This window comes from Zootoca vivipara, chromosome Z1 (assembly GCF_965207765.1).
Source record: "Zootoca vivipara chromosome Z1, rZooViv2.hap1.1, whole genome shotgun sequence".
In the NCBI taxonomy this organism is placed as follows: Eukaryota; Metazoa; Chordata; class Lepidosauria; order Squamata; family Lacertidae; genus Zootoca; species Zootoca vivipara.
Genome location: NC_142583.1, coordinates 29949964 through 29975146, shown reverse-complemented (window position 1 = coordinate 29975146; position 25183 = coordinate 29949964). Strand labels below are relative to the sequence as shown.

Below are 25183 nucleotides of genomic sequence, written 5' to 3'. Positions count from 1 at the left end.
AAATTTGCTAGAAAGCTTTGGGAACACTTTGAGGTGTATGAAAGGAAGATACTGCAATCTCGGTTTTTTTAAAAAAGGAGAATGCATCCTTCCTCGTTTGTGAGTTAGACGTTAGAGATTTTTCCCGCTGAGATTAAAGCAGCTTCACCTTTCATCCTCAAAGCCCATCTGAAATTCACAGCACTTGTATTTCAGAGACCACCTCTCCTTATGCTGTTCCCCACACCAACATTAGTTGTCTAATCAGGCCTTGTTTCATGTGCTCACTCAGTGGGAAGTGAGAAATCTCAAAGCTAGAAGCAGGGGCTGTGCATCAATTGCTCCAAACCTGTGGAATGATCCTTTCCACTGGGATGTCCATTTCTGAGTCTGTTGGAGGGTGTACAAATCTCATCTCTTCTAGCTAGTTTATGGCTCAGCTAGGTGATTTTCCGGATTTTTGTACTGATGCTTAATTTGTTTACTGTACGCCACAGAGCCTCGAAAAGGCTAATAAGCGTGTGATGTTGTTCCAAGTGATAAATCCAAAGTCATGTTAGGAAATAAGAAGTTTAAAAAACCAGTTGTAATTCTAATGAAAGCTTTTAATAAAAGTGTTATGATATCTGCTGTTCATGCAGTGTGTGGATACATCCTGCAGTCTATGGGATATATTGTTGTGATGGAATCCGAATTCCCGGTGAATCATGTCCAGTTACAGGTGAAGAACTTTTTATTCTTTCAGGGTTGTTGTTGTTTTGTCGATCTCTTCATGTTATGTTTTATTTTTATATTCTTGCAGTTTATGGTTTTCCTACCTCTGTTTTGTAACCTGCTCAGGGAACCTCAGGAACTGGACAGGGTGGGGATGCAAAATTAAATAAACAGCCTGCATTGCTGTTGTGAAATGTTTGAGCATGGCTATGAACTGCAAAATATGGTCTGAAGCTCAACATCAAAAAAACCAAGATCATGGCCACTGGTCCCATCACCTCCTGGCAAATAGAAGGGGAAGAAATGGAGGCAGTGAGAGATTTTACTTTCTTGGGCTCCTTGATCACTGCAGATGGTGACAGCAGTCACGAAATTAAAAGACGCCTGCTTTTTGGGAGAAAAGCAATGACAAACCTAGACAGCATCTTAAAAAGCAGAGACATCACCTTACCTACAAAGATCTGTATAGTTAAAGCTATGGTTTTCCCAGTAGTGATGTATGGAAGTGAGAGCTGGATCATAAAGAAGGCTGATCGCTGAAGAATTGATGCTTTTGAATTATGGTGCTGGAGGAGACTCTTGAGAGTCCCATGGACTGCAAGAAGATCAAATCTGTCCATTCTTAAGGAAATCAGCCCTGAGTGCTCCCTGGAAGGACAGATCGTGAAGCTGAGGCTCCAATACTTTGGCCTGACTGGACTGACCTGGACCAAGACCTAAATGATGTAATGCTCTTGAGCAAGCAGGGTGCCACTCAAGTCAGTTTGTTGAAGCCTGCATGGTTAAAACATTTATACAGCAATTCAAACTGCACACCAGCCTGGAGAGGAGTATTTGTATTGGGTAGAGGTATCCCTCTGCCCTGCCCTGCCCTGCTGGTCCTTCTTGGTCTCTTATCAGTCACTGTCTGTGGAGTAATGGCAGAATCACTCTGCTGCCATGGAGTTCACCCTTCTTCCCACTAAACATGCACAAAGGGGGGGGGGGTGCTTAGACTTTCTGGAGGCTGAGAAGAGGTGAGGTTGAGTTGGCCCAGGGTCCATTGGGTTCTGAATTGACCCCACTGCCATCATGTGATGGTATCAGGCCTGATTGCTGCCTCATTGGGAATGGCTGGAACAGAGGGGAAATTAGGACTGCCCCTTCCTTAAAGAACCATGTTTCAGTGATAATCAGGTAAGCTCTTCTTGGAATCAGTGCCAGTCCAAGAAATTTTGCTGCCTGAGGTGCAGGAGCAAATGCCCTCACCACCCCAGGGCTGTTAAGTTATTAGGCAGAAAAATCCACAATCCCTAGCAGTAAAAAATAAAATAAAATGCAATAAATTATATATCTAACTATTTCCCACCCTTTCATGACACCTAAAACCAACCGCCTGAGGCAGCTGTCTCATTCTGCCATGCTCAAAACATATAATAGAATTATATAAAAAGGTGCCTTTCACTACAGAGATTCATGTCACACCCATGCCACACATTTAAAGCACTCTTAGACACTGTGAGCTCAGCACCCTTAACAAACTATGGTTTCCATCCCAGGATACTCCACGACTGTTAAAGTGATATAAAAAGGTAAAGTGACCCTTGACCGTTAGGTCCATTCACGGATGACTCTGGGGTCGCGGCGCTCATCTTGCTTTACTGGCCAAGGGAGCCGGCGTACAGCCGCTTCTGGCAAACCAGAGCAGCACACGGAAACGCCGTTACCTTTCCGCCAGAGCGGTACCTATTTATCTACTTGCATTTTGTGCTTTTGAACTGTTAGGTTGGTGCTTTAAATGCAAAGTGTGGATGTTACCTTAATGGCCACCACAGCTATCAGGTAGCCCTGATTTTTTTGCTATAATTATTTCTTGTCCAGGAGCCACATTATAACATTTGCCATCTAGAATTTTGGCTGTTAGAGAAATGAGGAGTTATTTCTTAGACTTTTCTTTTTTGCCACTAGAACCACACTGCCAGCTACAATTACTGGCCGTGCAGAAAGGCATAATACTCATGAAATCCTCAGCTTCACATTTCTCCCTGTGCAAGGAAAACCTATTTAAAGAAACGCCTTTCCCTGTCTCTCGCCCGCCCCCCTCCTATGTGTGGCTCATCATGATATGCAAACCTGAGGCATGTTACATTGTTACATTTCTCTGGCTAACTCACAGTGAAGGGGGGGGGCTGCAGAAAAGGGGTTGGGGAGGAAATCAAAACTCACATTAATCCACAAAGTCCATTTCAGTCTTTCTAATCTTTTTTGGAACCCCAAATACTTCCCAAATCATCTTAGTTGGAGCTCTGGCAGTCTGAGATAAGCAACAGTGCTGAGACAATCTTGTTTCTTCCTTTCATCCTAAGCATCTACAGTATACCTAAGAGCCAGTGGTTTGCCTGCTTGGATGAAACTTAGAATATTTTGCCTATACTGCATATTTCCCTTGACCAACTGAAAAGCGCCGCAGAAATGGGAGGGCATGGAGAGAACTCCAAAGCAATGTGCTGTATTAGTATATGATACATCTGGGTATAGAGATGGAAATTAAAAAATAAATAAATACAAACATCAGCTTTAAATTATACATTAGGTTGAATCCAAAGTCAAATGCACACCATATGGCCATCATTTCTTCCTCTCTTCAGTCTGCCTGTTTGTGTGTTTGTAGACCCTTTAACCACCCCCAAATAAATTCAGACAAGACTCAAATTTTTGGTTTGGTTTTTTGTCAGAATTTAGGCCACAACTTTATTGATTACAATCAAGTGAGCGGTTGCATAGGCTCTGGTACAACTAGCTCCCTGCACCGTTGCAGGTAGCGCTGACCCAGGGCACGCCATAGGTCAGCCTTGGGTGAACACCTGGCACATTGGAAAGCGGGGTCAAGCCAGTTCACCAGCCAGATATTCCCTGGACTCAGGCTCAGGGCACAACCCCTCTCAGGAATGACCAATCAAAGAGTCCCTCGATTCCTTTAACGGAATACCCATTGCATAGGGATGGCCAGAGCATTCTGCCACCCCTATCATTTGAACCAGAGCCTATCTGCAAGCTTACAAGTTGTGACAATTTGCTATGCGGCAGGCAAAACCCAAATGGCACCAGCCAATCAGCCAAGTGGGGGAAATTCCTGCTGTGCCCCTGTCCCAACAACAGACGACACAAGATGGCATAGCAAGGTCAAGCGTGCAAGCCCTAAATATAGGGAGATTTGGGTGGGTGTTCCGATGCACTGGCCCAAAAGAGGAAGCTCAGGGACATGTGCATGGGCTTAAATAGAAGTCCCTCGATAGAATTTAGCTGGCATCCCATTGGTCTAATTTCACCCAGCATTGAGGGACCTCCAATAGGGTGTTGTGGCCATCCAAACATTCCCACCCACAACACAGGGTTTGGGTGCCAGGTCACATGTGCCCTCTTGTTAGGGAGGACCCGATTTACCTGCATATCAGTTCTGGGTGAATCTGCATTGTGTGTTTTGAGAGTGCTTTTCCTTTAGAAATCCATTCCGTGCTTCCATTGCAGAAGTTTTCGTATTTAGGGTATGTTGGAGGGTATGCATTTGCAAAAAGTTGGAAGCATGGTCTTAAACATGCTCTGTCTGGGCCAAGTCCAAAGAGAATGCCTTTTTAGAGAGACCCTCACCAATATAATAAGATCCCTGCTGGATCAGGTCAAAGGCCCATCCCGCCCAGAATCCTGTTCTCACAGTGGCCAGTCAGATGCCCGTGGGAAGCCTGCAAGCAAGACTTGAGTGCAGAAGTGCTCTCCATTGTTTGATTTGCTATGAGCTCTCTTTGAAGTCCTGCACTTCTCTTGTTTCATGGGCAGTGAACTCAGGACAGACAACCGCTGCCTCACACAGCACCTAATTAGCTAATAGAATTTACTACCACTAGATGCAGTGGGGGGTACTAGCTTACATTGTTTTTAAAAAGGATTAGAAGAATTCCTGCAGGACAGATGTGTTAATGAGTATTAGCCACAATAGCAAACCCATCATGTGTAAATGAGAGCAGCAGTTTATTGTATGCCAGGGACAAATAACGAAGAATGACCATAATGTTCATTGTCCACTTGTGAATGTTTAGAGGCATATGGCTGTTTTTGGAAATGTTACCAAGCTAGTTTGATCTGGGCCTGGTCCAAAAAGTTTGTTCCTGTTTGCTGCTTTTTCACTTTGGAACCTACTTCTTGAAGAGATGTCCCCAAAAGTCTGGTGCTGAAACAAACACACTTAGGACTCGTGCAAGACATCTGGGTGCCTGAAATCATTATTATTCCTACCCCACATATTTTCCCAATGGGACTGAAGGTGACTTATAGATAAAAACAAGAACCACTAAGAACATAGAAAAATCAATCATTAAAATAGAATTGAACACTGATAGAATTAAATATGCATATATAAAATCTGTTCAAAATATACAATTTAACTACAATAAAAGCAGCCCTTTCATTAAAAGCTGTCAATTCCCAAAGGAACAAGGAAGTATTCACTAGCCGGTGGAAGGACAGCAAGGAGGGAGCCAGTCTAGTTTATCTAGGGAGGGAGTTCCCAAGTTTGGGAGCAGCCAGTGAGAAGGTCCTCTTCTGTGTCCCCACCAAGTGTGCCTGCAAAGGTGGCAGGGCAGGAGAAGCACCTGAGTGGTTTTGTACAGAAACTGGCTGGACTGGCTTGAATTTTGCTTCAGCACTGGTGAAAGGATAGCAGCTTCCACTGCACCTGAGACAGCAGGTTAGTTGAGGGGGTGCCTGGACCAGTTGTGTGGCAAATACAGGTCTGTTCTCCAACAGAAAATAATGACCAGGGAGCAGTTTTTGTGTGGAACAGCCAGGGGACTGCTTCAACTACTGCCCCCCCCATTAGCCCCACAAGGGTAGACCTCTCACTTAGCCTAATGGTAGAACTAGCCCTGAACACACTTACCAGAGAGTAAGTCCATTGAACTCAGAAGGGGCTACTTCTGAGGAAACATGCTTAGGATTCTGCTGTGAGTATCCTTCTAAAATGATGCTGGACCTCTTTTTTGGACAGTCAAGAATTGTCTGATTTTTGCCCTATTTAATGAGGAAATTGTAAGGAGAGGCCATTCCTTAAGAAAGGAAGCCAGAAATAACACACACACACACCCCAGTTTTAAATTGGGGTCATTCAGATTAAGCATATGCATTTCAGTGAGAAAATTCAGACCTCAGATGGGATCTAACCTGAAGCAAATTGATCAGCACATTCTTGTAATTAGAAAATAGGGAACAGCAAGATCCTAATGAGAATCCTGCCTTTAATTCTAGAGGAAGTAATTTCATTCATTTTTCATCTCAACAGGTGGAATTGTCTATAAAATGCAGAAGACACACACACACAACTGAGTTCACACTGAAATTAGGGTAGCAGCAATTGCATTTTCAGCACACAGATCTTTCGACTATTCATTGATCTCTGGATACGACATGCACTAATGGATCAGTGAACATCGCTTAGCTTTTGTTAGGATTATTCGAAGCTGTCTTATCCTGAGTCAGAGCCATTGGTCCACCAAGCTCAGTATTGTGTTAATTGACTGGCAGTGACCCTTCACAGTTGCAGATGCCAGGGATTGAACCTGGGCCCTTTTGCATGCAGAGCAGATGTTCTACCACTGAGCTACAGCAGTTTCCATGTTTACAGCCGACAAAGTTTAAGTGGACCTCTTACACTAGGTCTGCTGCCTGCCAGAGACCGAGAAACCCTGTGCCTCAACTTTTTATATGGAGAGATGCTGCTAAAGCATCTCTTTGTGAGCTTGGAATTTGCAGGTGAGAATTGTAGAGCATTTTGATCTCTTCCATACATTCTTCTCCTTCTTAGATTTGAATCCATACTGGGGGTGGGGAGGGTGGAATCCCCTCCCACCCCGAACAATCTGCTGTGACAATACCACCAGTACAATGTAAATCCAGGTCTTCTACTCTCCTCGCTTGTTATTTGGTCGTGGACTAGAATGGCAGACTAACCCCTGTAAGATTTTAGAACATTGATGTGCTAACTCTGTTGAAGCCTGGATCTACATGTTCTCTTGATGAGTGTCAAGGGGGGGGGGAGCTCATCTGTTTCTGAGAATTTTCTCCCAGCTCAAAATGTGAATTTCTGTGTGTGTGAAATACTTAATATAATAAAAAAAATCTCTAAATGGTTTACTTAAAAGCAAAAAACAATTCCTAAAAATGAGATAAAAACAAAACTACATATCACAAATGAAACTGATCAGTATAAAGAGTCCAGGAAAATGTGGGTAAATTTTTTTTTAACAGCTGCTTACAGATAATTATTGTCTCCACCTCATAATTTAATGAAGAAATAGCATTACAGAGAGTGGTTGCTATCACCAAGAAGGTCCATTTCTGCAATGCTTCTGAATACCAGTTGCTAGAAACAACAGGAGGGGAGAGAGCTCTTGTGCTCAAATCCTGCTTGTGGGCTTCTTACAAGCATCTGGTTGGTGACTGTGAGAACAGGATGCTGGACCACATGGGCTAATGGCCTGATCCAGTACACTCTTCTTATGATCTTAAGTACATTTCTTTTGATAAATGCATTTGTGAACATTTTTATACCTACCTACCTACCTACCTACCTACCTACCTACCTACCTGTGATTCCTCCTAATACAAGGTAGTTTTGTATATCATTTTCACTAATACATGCATTTTTGGCTGGTGAACAGCACCACAAAATGTGTGACATTCAATGGATAGCTGTGTTTCAGCTTGCTTATTCGTTTGGGAACTGCAATTAGGAAGGCTCACTTTAAAATTGCAAACCATGCGAGTTTCTTCCCGATCTCTAATCACTGCAAGTGAACCAAGCCAGACATATTCACAAATGTCTTTAAAATCAGAAAGCTGAGTGGAATAGCACTGTTGTACTGACACCACACATGGTATAATGCTGGTTTAAATTAACCTTTTGTTTTGTTTAGAGAAAGTGATTTTCAGAGCAAATTGCTTTGCCCTGTATTCTCTCCCAATAAATATTAGACAGGCACAGTCTCTATTGCCTTTTTGGCACTTATACTAAAGACTTTGCTCTTCCAACAAGCATTTTAAGTGGAGATCTCCTGATTTGGAGGGGTGTGTGTTTTAGATATTTTTCACTTTTAATCAGTTGTGTATTTGCCACCTTGGACTTCTTTTAGGAGGAAGGATGGAATAGAAAATAATAATAATAATTTGTAACAGTATTGTGGTGAGGCTAAACATTACAATTTTTAGCATGCCACATTTTAGCACCAGTGTAAGTGCCTATAATATGCAAACAGCAGTACATATTGTAGAGTGTATTCCCTTTAGTAGTGTTGATAACATGTTTCTAATAATCCTAGCCTTTTTTTTGTATGTGCTTTTATACTGCACTGATAAAAGAAAGAGGGATGAAACCTTCTCTGATGGTTTCCTTGAAGTCTCTAGATAAGGTTAACCTTGCGTGCACAAATAAGTCTTTTTAAATGGAAGACAAACTGTTTTGCCTCCAGACAAACTTTCAAACAATCCTTCGCAACAACATGCCAACAAGGATGTGACTTTGTTTCAAAGTGCAGCAGATCAAGACAAGGTGAGAGCGGGCAAGGCAGAAGTTCTCTTGTAATCGAGTAAGCTGTGAAGTATGTTCAATGCATGAACTGTACCTCATTTTCCTCAATAGTACGAGTGGTTCCCCCCCCTCCTGTCTTTGAAAAGACTGATAACCTTACTGTCAAAAAGACCAGAGGAAAAGAAAAGAATTATTAGTAAACAAATCCCAGTGGCCACACAAGAAGTGACAGGAAAATGAGTGAGGTTATCATGCTCAAGGATATGAAAGATAACATCTAAGTGTGCAACTGGGCTTTGATTTATCAAATATTAAATGACGTGATCATAAATATCTTGAACAAGCAAAGAGCTGCCCTTTTGGAAGAAATGGTTTTAATCTTCGTACACACAGAGATGTACATGCAAAGTAATTCATTTTCTTTCTCCCCTTATGTGTGCTTGTGTGTTGTGTCGATGTGTGTATGTCACACATGCACACAAGTTTGCTAAGAACTTCCTCTAAGAACTTCCTCTAAGAACTTCTTCCTCTGAAGAAGTGTGCATGCACACGAAAGCTCATACCAAAATATAAACTTAGTTGGTCTTTAAGGTGCTACTGAAGGAATTTTTTTATTTAACTTCCTCTAAGTTATGGCTTACCTTGGCAAACTGTGAAGCTTGCTGGTAATTAAATCTACAGTGGTACCTCGACTTACGAAAGACTCGACAACCGAATTTTTCGACTTATGAATGGGGGTCATGGCCGCGCGCTTACGAATGTCTCGACATCCGAAAAAACCCGGTTTCAGATAGGGATTTTTTGACTTACGAATTTTTCGACCTATGAAGGTGCCTTTGGAACGGATTAAATTCGTAAGTCGAGGCACCACTGTACTCTCAAGGAAGTGCTGGTATGAGAGGTGGGGCAGAGAAATGTCTGATTACTACTCAGTGCTGGTATAGTAACATTTTGTGGAAACAGTTATTCTGTATCATTTGTTTGCAGATAGTTATCTGTTACTATTAATTCCTCTGTTACTATTATTTTGATGGTGTTTCCTGCTTGGCAGGGGGTTGGACTGGATGGCCCTTGTGGTCTCTTCCAACTCTATCATTCTATGATTCCTCACCATTATCTTTGGTCCAAGTTCTAAGTTAAGGTTCAAGTGTAAGCCACACTTAGAAAGAGTGGAAAACTCTTAAGACCAGGACTGGTATAAAGTTTTCAGCCTCCATACATGTCTCCAATGTAACAACCACAGTGGAAACTTGTCTATCTTCTCCATGGTTGGGTGCTTGACACAGATTTTACATCTTATTGCAGGCAACACGTTCCAGTTCAGACACCACATGGTAATTCTTAATAATTATGTATTAGTCACTGAAGTGTTAGCCCTCTTTGGGCACTCAAACATAATATGGGAGGGCTTATATTGGGTAGAGAGTGCAGATGCCCTACCTCTGTCCCCATGTACATCCTCTCCACCTCCTCCTACCCCAATCTTCAATTGTTGAAGGGGAAGGTCTACAGGGAAGTAGACACCTTCAGCTGTCTCCTTGTCAGAAACTCAGATTACATGGTGCTCCTTATAACGGATAGGATTATTACCACACTCAGCTGAACACAGTAAGAATCCCTCCTTTGTGGACAAGAGCTTCACACAGGGGGGGGGGGGTTGGGGGACAGAGGTGGTGTGCTCATGCCCCTTACACAGTTTGGGCCCTCACACATTCTTTTGAATGCCTGAAAGGGGTTATTGCTTCTGGTACTATACAAGAGCCAGTGTCGGTTTCAGAGTGCCTGACTAGACCCTGGGAGAACAGGATTAAAATCTCCACTCAGCTATGAAGCTCACCAGGTAACCTTGGGCCAGTCATTGCATCACAGTCTAACCTACCTCACAGGTATCTGAAGAAGTGTGCATGCACACGAAAGCTCATACCAATGACAAACTTAGTTGGTCTCTAAGGTGCTACTGGAAGGCATTTTTTTATTTTTTATTATGTTTCGACTATGTCAGACCAACACGGCTACCTACCTGTAACTACCTCACAGGGTTGTTGTGGGGATTAAATGAGGAGTGGACTGCAAGAAGATCAAACCTATCCATTCTGAAGGAAATCAGCCCTGAGTGCTCACTGGAAGGACAGATCGTGAAGCTGAGGCTCCAATACTTTGGCCACCTCATGAGAAGAGAAGACTCCCTGGAAAAGACCCTGATGTTGGGAAAGATGGAGGGCACAAGGAGAAGGGGACGACAGAGGACGAGATGGTTGGACAGTGTTCTCGAAGCTACGAACATGAGTTTGACCAAACTGCGGGAGGCAGTGGAAGACAGGAGTGCCTGGTGTGCAATGGTCTGTGGGGTCACGAAGAGTCGGACACGACTAAATGACTAAACAACAACAACAACAACAATGAGGAGTGGGGGGAACTATGTATGCCATCTTGAGATCTTTAGAGAAAGAATAGTCTTGCCTCAAGAATCAGTTGCAGAGACTGAAAGTTCCCACTTCTCCACAGCTGTCTAAGTCCCCTCCTCTCCAGGGTTCTTCCCAAGCAATCAGAGACTGCACTTGTGTGAAGCCAACCTCTCTTCCGTCCTTTCACGCCTCTTCTGGTTCTGGAAGACAGGGAGGAATGAGAGGTTGCCACAGCAAGAGGGGGAGACCCATGTGACTCTTCACTAGCTGGACTCATCTCTGCCTCTTGGCCTCTTTCCTCTGCTTCAGCTTCTCCTTCTCCTTCTGGACTTCTCTTTGCCACAGACTCTCCCTTCTCACTAAGCCCTGTTACCTCTTCAGCTTCCATCTCCTCCTCTTCGCAATCTTTTCCTTCTTTTGTGACCACTCATCATGGTCCCACCATCAATCCATGGGCTCTGACCCTACTTCCCTTATTGGTTCCCCAGCTGGTTCCTACCACCATTCCTCTGCACCCAACCCGTCCATGACATCAAAGGAACAAATGGTGCAGGTTGTATGAATGTTACTTGCTTTGTTATCTCATTTTGACTGAGTAGTGACAATGTTATTTATTTTCAATAATTTCTATACTGCCAACATGGTGGTAAACAGCATTATGACAAAATAAAATCACATTCATAAAACAAGTATAAAACAAGACATAAGATGAACCTCTTGAGCACTTGGCAGGGTGTGCAAAGCAAGGTGTTCCAGGAAGAAACCTGAATGAGTACCTACTTCCTAAATACAATCCTGCTTCAAACCACTGTCATGTCTATACAGTGGAACCTTGGGTTACGTACCATCCTCCTTATGAATGCTTCGGGTAACGAGCTCTGCTAACCCATCGGTTCCTGGTAGCGAACTTTGCCCTGGGATGCAAGCGGAAGTTGCGCGGCGGTGGCACGGTGGCAGCGGGAGGCCCCATTAGTGAAAGCACGTCTCAGGTTAAGGACGGTTTCAGGTTAAGAATGGACCTCCGGAATGAATTAAGTTCGTAACCCAAGGTACCACTGTAGAAGGAACTACCTGTCTCTAGTCTCATACAGCTACGTTGTTTGGGTGTACCAGTAAACTATTTGTGTTTTCTCTCCTCTTCCCACCCCTCACCCAGCTGCCTACCTTGCTCAAAACTAGTCTTTAAAAATCATAAACTCATGATTGATTTGGACAAAGCAATCACAAGGCCGAACCTGTGCATGAACATTACTGTCTGCCATGGGCGTACCCAGGATCAAAAATAGGGGGGGGCAAGGGGAGGGGCCAAGGCACGGAAGGGGAGGGGCCACAAAGTGGGCGGGAACGGCGAACTCGCGCTCCGCCGGGCTGTGCCCCTCCCTAGCAGCAGGGCTGGTGGGCGGAGGCGGAGCCCAGCCCAGCGGAGCGTGAGTTCGGCGTTCCCGCCCACCGCGCCGCGCTCCCTGGTTCCCCGCCGCGCTTGGCCTTGCCTGAGGGGGCGCCGGGGAGCTGGAGGGAGGGTGCGGCGGGAATGGCGAACTCGCGCTCCGCCGGGCTGTGCTCCGCCTCTGCCCACCAGCCCTGCTTCTAGAGTAGGGCAGCTGCCCTAACTTGCCGCATGGTGGGTACGCCCTTGCTGTCTGCTCATATCTGTAAAAAGAGGAGGGCCTCAGAGAATCGAGCCAGCTGAGCTTCTCCTAGTTCCATTCACTTGCCAAAAAGCATGCTACGAGGTGGCAATCACTTTGCCAGCTGGGATCTAAGAGTGCTCCTCTTTCTGTGTCCATCTCTTGCATTTGCACTGCTCCTTTCTGCCTTCATTAACAAACGTACTGCTGCACTTACTTTGCGGCTGACTCCGCTCATCATTCACGAGGGGATGTTGGTAACATACTGGGGCAATCTGTTTGTGCAGCATGGCCTGAGACTATAAACCACAGATGTCTTCCATGACTCTCATGGATTCTGGCAGGCAAGGATGCTGAAAAAAGCCAGATTTTACCATAGTAGTCTGTCAGGTCTTCAAACAGAGGACTGTGACCCCCAGCCCTTATTCATTAGAGCAGTCCTTTGCTCTCGCTGGAAGTCCAGCTCATTAGCATAGCACTAATTTATCAGAGTAAGGGTTGGGCCCTTAATCATCTGGCTTGTGCTTTTCAGTTCTTTAGGTATTCATGCGGTGCAGAAACTGTCATGTTCCTCATTAAAAAGAAAAATAAAATCCATGAAATGCTGACATAACAAAATGACACTTATAATCAGGGAACAGGGAGGAGATTAGTACTTTAGTACATCAGCTTTTGAAATTCAAATATTCTGTAATATATGAATGACTATTCTAACCTTTACCACATGCAGCGTTCCCTGAATTTCACTAGCTGCTTAAGAAAGCTGCATCTCGCCTGGAGAGACCATGAAAATTCATGAAAATTTTCATTGTACTTGGTTTATTATCCTATAGGCATAGATCAAATTTGTCCTCCAAGTACCTATCCTTATGCAGTCAAAATGACCACATCCACCCACAAGGGGAGGTGTCAGGTTTGCAAGGTTTGAAAAAGTGCAATGCATTGTTTTCGGAGTGACTTCTGGGCTGACTGCCTAGGATGGGACTTGGGGACACTGTTTTACAGTGGTTCCAGTTCTTCTTGGAACGGTAAGTCCAGAAGGTGGTGCTAGGTTTCTTCCTGTTCAATCCCATGACCCATAGACTCCCTCAGGGTTCCATATTGTCCCCCATGCTATTTAACATACATTAAACCACTGGGCAAAGCCATCTGGAGTTTGGGGGTACAATGCCATCACTATGCTGCTGACGTACAACTCTATCTCTCCTTTCCATCTAAATCAAAAAAATGCCATCTCTGTTCTAATATCAGTAATGGACTGAATGAGGATGAACAAGCTCAGACTTAATTCAGACAAGACATGGGTGCTCCTGATTACATCAGTGGGGAGTCAGCATGTTGCTTTCCAGATGTTGTTGAATTCCAAATCCCAGCTAGCATGGCTAGTGATCATGGATGATGGGAGTTTGTAGTCCAGCAACATCCAAAGGGCACAACATTGAATACTCCTGCCTTAGATCAACAAGCCAGTTCTCTCCTGCATCTTCAAGCCCAAGGCCAAAAGAAAACAAGTAGGAAGCTGCTTACTTCCCTTCAGGATGACTAATAGTCACTGACAGGTGACAGCTCATATCTGCAAGCTGTCACTTTCCCAAGGCAGCCACCACTAGTTTGGGGAAAAGGTGTGACTTTTGCCTACAAATATTTCATTGTGCATCTCATGAGTACACCCATCAGTAGACAACAGCTCCTGCCCTGTCTTCCCCCATGGACCCATTTGTGTACTCAGAAAACAGAAGGATGGATGGCTCTGTTGATCATTCCTTTTTCTTATGAGGTCTGCTGCTTCTTATGCTACTTTTCCAGACCAAAAGATCAATTTCTGTTGCAGGAAATACTGTGTATAATATATAATTTGTAATGTGTGGGCAAGAGACTTCACACTTCTCTAGTTTATGATTTCACTGAGAGCATCCTTACAAAGAGCCATTGCCAGATGAATCCTTCCTATGTAGATATTCTGTTTTGAAAGAACTCTAACTTTAAACTGTTCATGGAAAATGGCAACTAAAGGGTTTAGCATTTATTTAAATACTAATTCTGTTCTAATCAGTTTTTTAAATTAATTTACTATGGAAGATCTGGCTGACATTTCAATTTCAAGCCGCTCTTTTGACATGTCCTGATATGGGACTTTAATTAGTCATATGCCAATGGTAACCCAAATTTCCCAGCAGTATGGGATGTGGTTCTAGAACTGGGAGGGGTAAAAAACATCTGAAATCAATATTAAGTCACAGGAACAAAAATCAAAGCAAAATGTGCAAACTTTTCTGAGCCTTTCTGCCCACCCCCCTTGCCAAAGTCCTGTTGTCTCCATTGTCTGGAGAAACCACTTCCTGATTCGCATGGAGAAGCTGTTTTCGATGGAGCCCAGCGATGGAAGCACACAGCTGTTTTAAGGCAGCACTGGGTGTTGAAATTTTGTGCCCCCTAACAATTTTGTGCCCAGGGCAACCAGCCTTCTGCCCCTCATGCTACACCACTGCTAATGTAGTTAGTAATTCCAAATGTAAGACCCCGTGTCCTGAGCACACCAGCCCAAGGAGGACAAACAGCTGGTCCTTTAATTCTTTATTGATAAAGCATGCACTTAGAGTAGCTCCTAAGGTGCACCAAACACACACACACTTCTGCTGACTAAGTAGCTGACATCCCCTCCCCAGGCTTGTGCTCTGAGCTGGAGTTTTGGAGCAACAGCCTGACCACAAATCAACCCAAACTTTAGTGCCCCTGCCTGATGGGGTGCATGCAAACAACCTGTGACTTCTCCTACATGGGAGTTGTGCCTGCTTCTTCAAGCCCCTCCTCGTCCTGGGAGACAGCTGAGAAGGGGACGGAGTGGATTTTACCAGTCTGCCCCTCTCAGGAACAGTCTCCACCCCTGGTGCGTCCTGCACCCCCTCTGACTGCTCAGCCTCTCCCCCTTCCCCCACCCTGCTGCTACTTTGTGGGAGACAAAAAGCCCCATAATTCGCCACCTCCTTCCCTTGGATCAGCCTTGGGTCCCACTCCTCGCTCTGCCAGTCCCCAACATCCCATGAGATGTGCTTTTCAGAAGGCAATGACGCTCCATGGGTTAATGGAGAATTTATCTATTGAATTTTAGCAGTGTGGTGCTTATGATGTACAGATGTATAGCTGATTTAATTTTGGAAATAAGCGGTTGATTTTTGATTGATTTGCCCTGTGGGATTTTCTTTCTTTTTTGCAGAATATTGACAGGAAGGTATGGTTTCAAATAAATGTTATGATTTTATACTGATGACAGGCATTTTAATATTGCTGGGGGATTATGCAGTGGAGAATAGCTGCAAATGAATGTGAAAAAGAAGGTCTGAATGAAGAGAAAATGCATGTAGAAGCAATTTCCTTGGTTGGAAGAAAATGAGATGGGAAGGATGTCATACTAATTAGAAAGTGTTACACAGTCTGCTTTTATCCCAGTCCGCATCCAGGTTATATATGCCCATTACACAAAGTGGGAAAATGCAAATATGAAAATGAGCCTGTTTTTTTCTGGTGCAGAAAGTACTTTGGGAACTAAAACCGAAGGTTTGATTGACATGTTTTATGTGGGTTTTGTTCTTATGTTTGTCTACTGTATCTGAGAATGTGAGTATGTGTACCCTCTACTCCTGCAGTTGCCTTAATGCCTATCTAGTATGTTTTATTTATGTCTGGTGGTTCTTTAATCTTTTGCTGGTCTATGACCATAATAAAGATTTGATTACTGATTTGTACGTACTTTGGGAAAGCTGCATAGCCCTCCCATGGTGAAGTCCATGAGTTTCAGAAAGATTTGTAAATTGTGAGTTCCGCATTTTCCCTCAACAGCAAACTTCAAATCCTTCCATTCCCTGTTGCCCCAAACCACACACACACACACACAGAGAGAGAGAGAGAGAGAGAGAGAGAGAGAGAGAGAGAGAGAGAGCGCACTATTCCAACTCAGGATCAAAATTTATGTCATATTAAGAACGCTTTTTTGAAAAGTGTGCTTAGGCTGGTTACTTTTAATTTGAAGGAAAAACAGCCGCATATGGACCTAATTCACGGTACACTCCCAAATTCACCCACACCCATCCAATGCAACAAAAAGAAAAAAGGAACATCGTCAGCAGCTATTAAAAATAAAATTAATTCATCAGTCTTGACTTAAACATATATATTTATATAAGCAGTCCTTACATCCAAATAGATATCCAAATGAGATGAAAGATGATAAGGTATATGCTCAGATGTAGAAAGGGAAGTGAGATATTCAGATCCCTAGGGGAGTAGATGGTGGATGTTTATCCCTCCAGACTTGAAATATAAGTTACTTTGTAACCCTAAAGTCACAGGATCCACTGTCATTGTTCACAATCCCCATACCCCAGGAATATAATGTAAAAGTGCATGAGCTCCAATGGATATCAAGGATTTTGGATGATAAAATTGAGGTTTCTCCATTGACTTGCATGGGGAAAGGCTTAGATAATACTGTATTAGTTTCTCCACCAAATCACTGCAATTGCTGTGCCCTGTGGAAAGATGCCACTGTAGCTGATAAGCAAGATGTGCACAATTGAAATATCCCTCATTTAATCTCCACCCCTCCCATCTAAACTCCTGGACACTTTCCCAGTAAGCTGGTCTTTGTTTCTCAGGAAAGCAAAAGTGACTGCGCATGTTATTGGACGCTGAAGCCGCTTGGAAGCTTAGGGTGTCTCTCATCCACCTTGAGACACCTTGCTAATAGAGCAATACATCTAGGAAAACTTGAGAACTTTCCCTGAATCACTGCGATTCCTCCTGTAACTTGGGGTGCACACAGAGCTGATGCACACCCCAGAATATGTGACATGCTGCTCCTTTTGGCTGTTGAGATTTGTATATTTCACTGAGGAAAATGATTATGAAGCAACTCAGCAGCTTTGGGCATTTACCACTGAATCTGCTTTCCTGCTGCAATCCTATTAAGGAGGTCTGGATTGTGTTTTTTTACTGCAGAGCTATGGAAAATATACTTCATTTACATTAGCATTATCTTGCGGGATTACACAGCTATTCAACGACTACGCCGCAGTTTATTGTATTGCTTTCCAAATCCTTCCAAATGCACAGTGATGGCTCCCCCTCCACTTCAACCTCAAGCGTTGGAAACTCAGTATTTATTTATTTTATTTTCGAGATGAAATAGAACCATTGGATAGTAAGGGCCAAAATGGAAATAATGTGGGGTGGGCAACGATTTTAAGTGGAAGGCATCTCATTTCACAGTCAGTGGTCTCTCAAACTTTGCAGTGCAGGCAAAATGTTTGCAAAATAATAACCATGCCTTTGCCATGGCCCGAGATGTCTTCTATACACACTAGATTTAGATTGCTTTGATATTTGCCCAACAAGTCCTCCAATTTTTCTTCAATGACACCTGAATTATTTAATGCCTCCTTTTTTATTATTTTTTGAGTGCAGCTCTCAGAAACAGCTTGGCGGCATGACCCTGACCATTACCGCATAAATAATGTATACCTGGTCTATATTTCAAGAGGTATGATTGGACCCATAAAAAGTATTTGAACAAGCCTGTTTGTTATTTAACCCTCATCCGCACAAAAACTAATCAAACTCACACAAGCCTGTGAAAGATAAACTAATAAATCTTTTGGAAGAGCTATGGAAACCTTCAGTTTTTGCTTTTGAGAATGTGGTGCTGGTGAGGAGGGATATGTACCGGTGAGCAAATATTGATCGATACAACTATCCTCCCTAAAGCTCAGAGGCTGTGGCTCATAGAGACTTAATTGATGATAGTCATTTAATTTTCACAACCAATCATCACAATTTATGATCTGGAACAAAGCTATAAGTACAGTAATCATTGTTTTTTAAATAACCCCTGGTGGAGCACATTTACATGCAGCTTACATATTGAGAAACATATTGGTGTGGATTTTTTTAAAGCTAGATATCTTTCTCATAAAGCAGACAATTAGATTTTTTTTTTTAAAAAAAAGGTTTTAAAACTGTGTTGAACTGAATCCTGGCCTGTTTTATTTTTCAGGGCGAAAATTGGCCAAAATGGCTCCCCAAAACAACCCTAAACATGCAAATCAAAAAAGCCCTTTCCTTTCATTCTTTATTTTGCTGCCATTGCTTCTATTGTCTCCCGATGCTTTTGCAACCTGTTGCTGTGCCTCCTTCTTGGGAGCAGTCATACAAACAATGATTCCTGGGGGTAGGCAGTTCACTGGGATTCCAGCTAATTCTGTAGAGTGGCCAATTGTTGGAGCAATAAACTTGAGAAACTGGGTCAATTAATCTCAAGGTCCTAATTTTTTTTAGCTCTGTGCTTGTTGGATTATCTAAAAGGTGGTGAGGTGGACCCGAGGTTGTGTGAAGCCAGAAATTGTGACAGTTGTGGAAGGGGGGTGTTGAGATCATGCCGTTACACAATAAACAGTGTTGGCCCTACCAATAGGCAGAGTGAAGCAACTGCCTTAGGTAACAGGTATTGGAGGACATGGAGTGGTAAGAAGGTGTTAGAGGTGAGTGAACCACACAGCCTTTGCCCCTAAACTAGCTTGCTGACATCTGGAGAAGTGGAGAAGAATGCCATCTAAGGTAGATTCAGCTGCCAGACTGTTCAGCACCTGGATGAAGAATGGGGAAAGGGCAGCTTGATATTTACCTTAAAATGTCTTAGCACTGGGAGATTTCTGTAGATATAGATTTGGAATGCTGCAGTACATAATTTGTAAAAATGGCATATAGTCTGTAATGTACATTGGCCTGCTGAAAGTATTTACTCAAGGGGTAAATGAAACACAGGTAAGTTAGGGTTGCCATATTTCAAGAAGTAAAAATCCGGACACAAAAAGTTGTCGAGCTTTTTTGGGGGAAGATTTTCAAAAACCCAGACATTTTGCTGATTTCCCAAAATTCCCAACAGACACTAATTCCGTAATTGGAATCCCAGACATGTCCAGGAAAATCTGGATCTATGGCCACCCTAAGTTAAATTGAACACCACATTTCTGCTCTGTCAGTATCAAAATTATAGTTTGGCTACTGTTTTAATAATCCTGAAAACTAAGTACCGGTACGATCAAATGTGTTTGTTCTAGTACAATCATGAAATTCTCTTCGTATCAGGTTAATCCTGGTCTTATGAATGGTTCAATGCATGTTTGGAATGCAGCCCATAAATGCGAACTGCTGACTATTCCAATAGGCAGCCAGAAAGGCAGAAAAACAGAGTTTTGACCATTTTTATTCCAGAAACATTTTTGGTATGGAAAGCATGCTTTTTTTTTACAAGGTGTGTGTGTGTGTGTCTGTTTGCATCCATTTACAGCTCTCTCTGCTTTTTCTTTGAATCCATTTTTCTTTGTTTAGGAGGAATTCTTCCCATTCCTGGAGATCCCAGGCAATCAGGAATCTAACACTTTCAGATTTGACTGTGTGATGACATCACTGAGGGCTAAGAAAGCTGAGTAAGTATGAGGCCAATGCTTCCTGCATTGAAATGCTCCCCCCCCCCGGACTTTAAATATTCAGATTCAGAACTGCCTGTAGAAGTACCAGCGAAAGGATACATTTATTTTTGAGGACAACTGAAAAACTGATGAAAGGGGGTCACTTTGTGGAGGAGACAAAAGTGTTCAGGGAATGTGGCTCCCATTTTGGCTCAGACTTACAGGCACGTGCCATTTGCAGCAAATGTTACTGGCTCACAATACTGCATTAGACAGATTTTTTTGTGTGCATGTTGTTTGTGAAAGACATCACCAGCACCACCACTTGATGATATCTTGATTATTCTCCACTTTTTTCCTAGCTACATGCTTAAATTTGCCTTATTTATGTATGACGTAGATTTAAATAATCTGCTAATTTTGTCAAGGTTATAAATTTACACATACACTTTTTTTTTTTTGCTTTTTGTAATCTCCTCAACAATAGAATGTATTTGAAAATGCTCCTGCCTTTCTAAGCACAGTAATTCTATGTTGATTCGTAAGCATTTCCCTTTGTGCAGTTTTTCATTTTCTTGCTTCTCATTATCATCCTACTGACTGACATCCAGTAACAATACTGTGGCATATCTCCAGAGCATTGACAATTTCTAACTAATAATGCAGCATGAGCTTTTGAAAAATGACTGCTCTAGTTTACTTGCAGAACAAAAGCTAATTTCATAGTGATATTGGTTTTTAATCAGATGAGACTAAGTACTGCAGAGAGAGTTTGCAGCTTAAAGCAAAAGCTGTTGAGAAATCTTAACAATATGTGTACAGTTTCTGCAGCGTTCACTACATAATTTGCAGTGTAAATGCAAATTTGATTTTGTATCTTGAGTTATAAGAGACTCTGAACGGCTTTCACAGATAGCATCCCATTAAATATAAATCTAACTATGTAATGCAGTTACCCATTTTAATATACTCAACCAACTCAACTTTAAATGCTAGCTAGTTTTGTAAATGTTATCCTGATTGTGAACCGAGGCCCCGTCCCCTGCTTTATGATGAAATAAGACACATGGACAACAGTATTTTAGGTTAATTTAGGGCTAAAAACGGCCACAACTTTATTGGTCACAGAAGGTGAGTGGTATTGGCTTAGGCACTGGATCCGTGCAGACTATATTGACTCCTGCCTGCCCTGCAGGAAGTCACTCAAGGGTTAACAACCTGTAGGGGGAGCCTGTTGATGCAAATCAACTGGAAACTCTCCCCAAGAGTCACCAGAGGGTCATGCCATGGCCCTAGCCACCACCTGGGCTTCGGACAGGAACCACGACCGCCGGATTCCTTTAACAGAATACCCTTCAAGGGGAGGGGTAGGTGATGGCCACAGCCTCCCCTCCAACACACAAGACATTTTCCAATGCCTAACTGCCAAACCTGACAAGGTTGTGATGATTCGCTACCAGGTAGGCGAAAAACCAAGTGGCTGGTGCCAATCTGCTAAGTGGAAAAAATTCCTATCGGGCCCCTTCAACAGGCGACCAACCGAAGTCCATAGCAAGCTCAGGGGTTGAATGCATGAGAATAGAGGGAGGGTGGGAGATCTGTGCATGCAGGAAACAAACAGGCTGAGCCACAGTCCCGTGTTCACTTAATCATGTCCTCCCTTAAAGAGGCCACATGTTGCGGTGCGACCTGGCAACCAAACCCTGTGTTGTGAGTGGGTACGATTGGATAGCCACAACACCCTATTGGTAGGTCCCTTGAGGCTGGGTTTAATCAGGCCAATGGGACGCTAGCCAAACCGATCAAGGAACCTATATATGCCCATGCACGTGATCCAGAGCTTCCTCTTTTGGTCAGAGCATTGGAACACCTGCCCACCTCTCCCTACTTTTAGGGCTTGTGTGCTTGACCTTGCTATGCCGTCGTGTGTCATCTGTTGTTGGGACAGGGGCACAGCAGGAATTTCCCCCACTTGGCTGGTTGGCTGTTGCCATTTGGGTTTTGCCTGCCGCATAGCAAATTGTCACAACTTGTAAGGTTGCGGATAGGCTCTGGTTCAGGTGATAGGGATGGGAGAACGCTCTCGCCATCCCTATGTGAAGGGTAGTCCATTAAAGGAATCCAGGGACTCAATGGTTTGGTCAACCCTGAGAGGGGTTGTACCCATGCCTGAGTCCTCGGGGAAGAGGAGAGGCTTTTTTTAAAAGAGGAATGTCTGGTCAGACATTTGAGGTGAAGCCAAATCATACAGTTTTGAAGCAGACTAGTCTCCATTTTTTATTATATAAATAAGGAGGTCCATATAAGTACACCCCCATTACCCACTCGCCATTGTGATTGGCACATAAAGGTTCGGTTTTAGAACTTGACAATACATAACTGCATCTCTGTAATTTGTCTTTTATACTGAATATGCTCTTTACCTGGCTATATTATTGTCTGCCACCACCTCCTCCCAGTCTTCCTCTTCTCCCTCTGACTACTCATCACTGTCCTACCATCAGTCCATGAGCTCTGAGCCTGCTTCCCTTGGGGGTTCCCAAGCTGGTCCCTCCCACCATTCCTCTGTGTCCAGCCAATCCATTATAGACTATTTTTTAAAAATAATAATAATAATAATTGAGAAAACAAACAGAATCTGCATATTGAAACCTCAGGTTCAGCTTCTCTACAGTTCAGGGGATATGTACCTTATCCAAGTTCATTAGAACAGAAGTGGGAAGCGACAGTCATTTGGAAAAGGCCTAGTCATCTTGGAAGGCTCTTTCCCCCCATTTCTTCCTTCAATGGAATCTCTTGTTTTGAAAAACTGGGAGGGGGAGAGGGATGACATTAATTGTTTAAAAAGACAAATGAAGAAAATTGCCAGTTGCTGCAGATGTGTGTCAGATTTATCTCTCTGCCAACTTCGGTAGACAATGCGATATTTCTTAAAGCACTTATTTAAAAAGTAATTCTAGGTGAAAAGCAAAAAATGGAATTGATTCTGTCCTCAAAAGACCCGAGCCAAAGCCTCAATCAACACTGCACTGCACATATGGACTCCTCCCCTAATGCCGCTGTATTAGGGGAAACTCCACTTAGGAGAAAGAGCAACAAATTAAATGGGGACCCCTTTCATGTGGCCTTCACTAGTTTTCACCTGTGTTGCACTGTACCAGTCTGACACACTCTTTTATTTTATTTACTAATATTAAATTTATATCCCTCCTTATTCCAAGGAGCTCAAAGTAGCACACATGGTTCTCCTGCTCCCCATTTTATCCTCACAACAACCCTGTGAGGTAGGTTAGCGTGACTGTCCCAAGGTCAGCCAGGGAGCTTTATGGCTGAGCTGGGATTCCTAGGTAGGCCACTATTCGAAGAAGAGACATGCATGTACTCATCTGCAGCTTGACTTGCTGTTTTCATCGCAGTCACTCCCATTGCCAAAGAGACAAGCTGCCTTTGACTCTGAGGAGCAGCTTATCTCTTCAGTAGGACTGTAGCAAAACTCTATTCCTCTAAGGTGGGGAGGCATTTGCCACCACCAGCCCCTCTCTATAAAAGAAACCTCAGGATATTTTCTCCTGGAGGGAAAAGTGATGTGGGAGAGCCACATGGGTTAAGAGACTGATAGTGGGCTATTTAAGCCAGCTCTGCCCACAACTTGACCACTGTCTCTTTGCAATGCTCTCCTTCCCCCTGTAAGTGGTAGACTGTTCTAGTCACTTTTCATAGGCCTAAGTAGGAATAACTTTGAGGGAATCCTTGATTGGTCCTTAGAACCCCCTTTTCCAACTATCATCGCTGCTGGGGATTCTAATTAAGTTACTGGGAAAGGCACTTCACTCCTCTTATCATTTGTTTGTGAAGAATTATAAGCAACTGAAGGATGGAAATCAAGAGGCATTATTGGGTTAAGGGCACTCTTTAGGCATTGTCCATTGCTTTTGGTTTGGTGGATCCCTGAAGGGTGGTGTTTTGGCCTGACATACACTTTTTGGTAAACTTTTTGGTAAATGCTGGACAGTGGGACTGAGCTGTTCACATACCCAAGGCAAGGAGCAAATAATTTGCTTCTAAACACTGGTTGGGGAGTCACAAACTCCCTTGTAAATATGCCCATTGGCTGGTGAGATGCATCCCTACCAGATTTCTACAGAACCAAACTTGGCCATATTTTTCTGTGTTTGACTAATCAGGTTTCAAATATTATATCTGTTGTATTTAATACAACCATTTCATTGAGTCTGGAATCTTCTTTATGGCTATGGGGGCAAACAGCCTGTATGTAGCACTGTCCTGCACCTGCTTGTATCTCTCTTAAAAAGGTAAAGGAACCCCTGACCATTAGGTCCAGTCGTGACCGACTCTGGGGTTGCGGCGCTCATCTCGCATTATTGGCCGAGGGAGCCGGTGTACAGCTTCCAGGTCATGTGGCCAGCAGGACAAAGCTGCTTCTGGCGAACCAGAGCAGTGCACGGAAACACTGTTTACCTTCCCACTGTAGCAGTACCTATTTATCTACTTGCACTTTGACGTACTTTCGAACTGCTAGCTTGGCAGGAGCTGGGACCGAGCAACAGGAGCTCACCCCATCACGGGGATTCAAACCGCCGACCTTCTGATCGGCAAACCCTAGGCTCTGTGGTTTAGCCCACAGCACTACCTGCGTCCCTTGTATCTCTCTTACTTAGATCCTAATAATAGTTCCTCCCAAGACCTTAAAAGTTTGAGCTGTAACTTAAGCGGAAATAGTAGAAGAGCTCTAACTATGTAAACTAGTTTGAGAAGAGCCTCAATCATGAAAGCTGTTTGCAGATTGGAACCAAGTGGCATGTCAGTCAACTGGATAACACCTAAAGTACCATTCGTTTAGAGGAACATAAGCACTGATGGAAAAAATTGGAAGAGGCAGGTTGAGTGTTTAGGGTTCCTTACCTCTCTTGGATACCATATGTTTCACTGAAGTATTTCTTCAACATTGTCAAGCTATAAAAGCTTTGAGGGAATACATATAGGAAACAGCACTTCCTGCAGTATTCAGCTCTAGGAAGGAATGAGGAACCATCTGCTTAGCTGCTGCTTGCTCTCTGGTTGCTTCTTCAAGGCAAATAGCAGAATGTAGGCCATCCTTGTTTTCTCTTGGGTTTATATTTGGTGACTATGCTTCCTATTGGCTTCTTTATATATAATATTTGCCTGTCTGCATCTATCAGGGTTTTCTTGCACTGAACCACAATCATGCACAACCCGTTATTATTGTAGTTGTGATTAATTTATAAAGTACAAAGTTCATTACAGAGCTTCATTTGAAAAAAGACATATCCCGTCTCCAAATAGCTTATAGTCTGCATTTTGATAATAGAGAAGACCTCAATGGCCTTGCACTGAGAGACAAAGGACCAACAAGTCCAAGTTGGGCAGTTCTACTTGCCTCTGAATATAAGACAAAAT

The 25183-nt window shown here is 43.3% G+C and overlaps 1 long non-coding RNA gene across 1 annotated transcript in view; it reads left to right on the top strand.

Annotated features, from left to right (window-relative positions):
* LOC148687319 (uncharacterized) overlaps window positions 1–25183 on the top strand; it is an 88139-nt gene that overhangs the window by 35818 nt on the left and 27138 nt on the right. Inside the window, exon 2 of the long non-coding RNA XR_015947902.1 lies at window positions 19665–19762. This is a non-coding gene — a long non-coding RNA (uncharacterized LOC148687319). The remainder of the gene's footprint in view (window positions 1–19664; window positions 19763–25183) is intronic.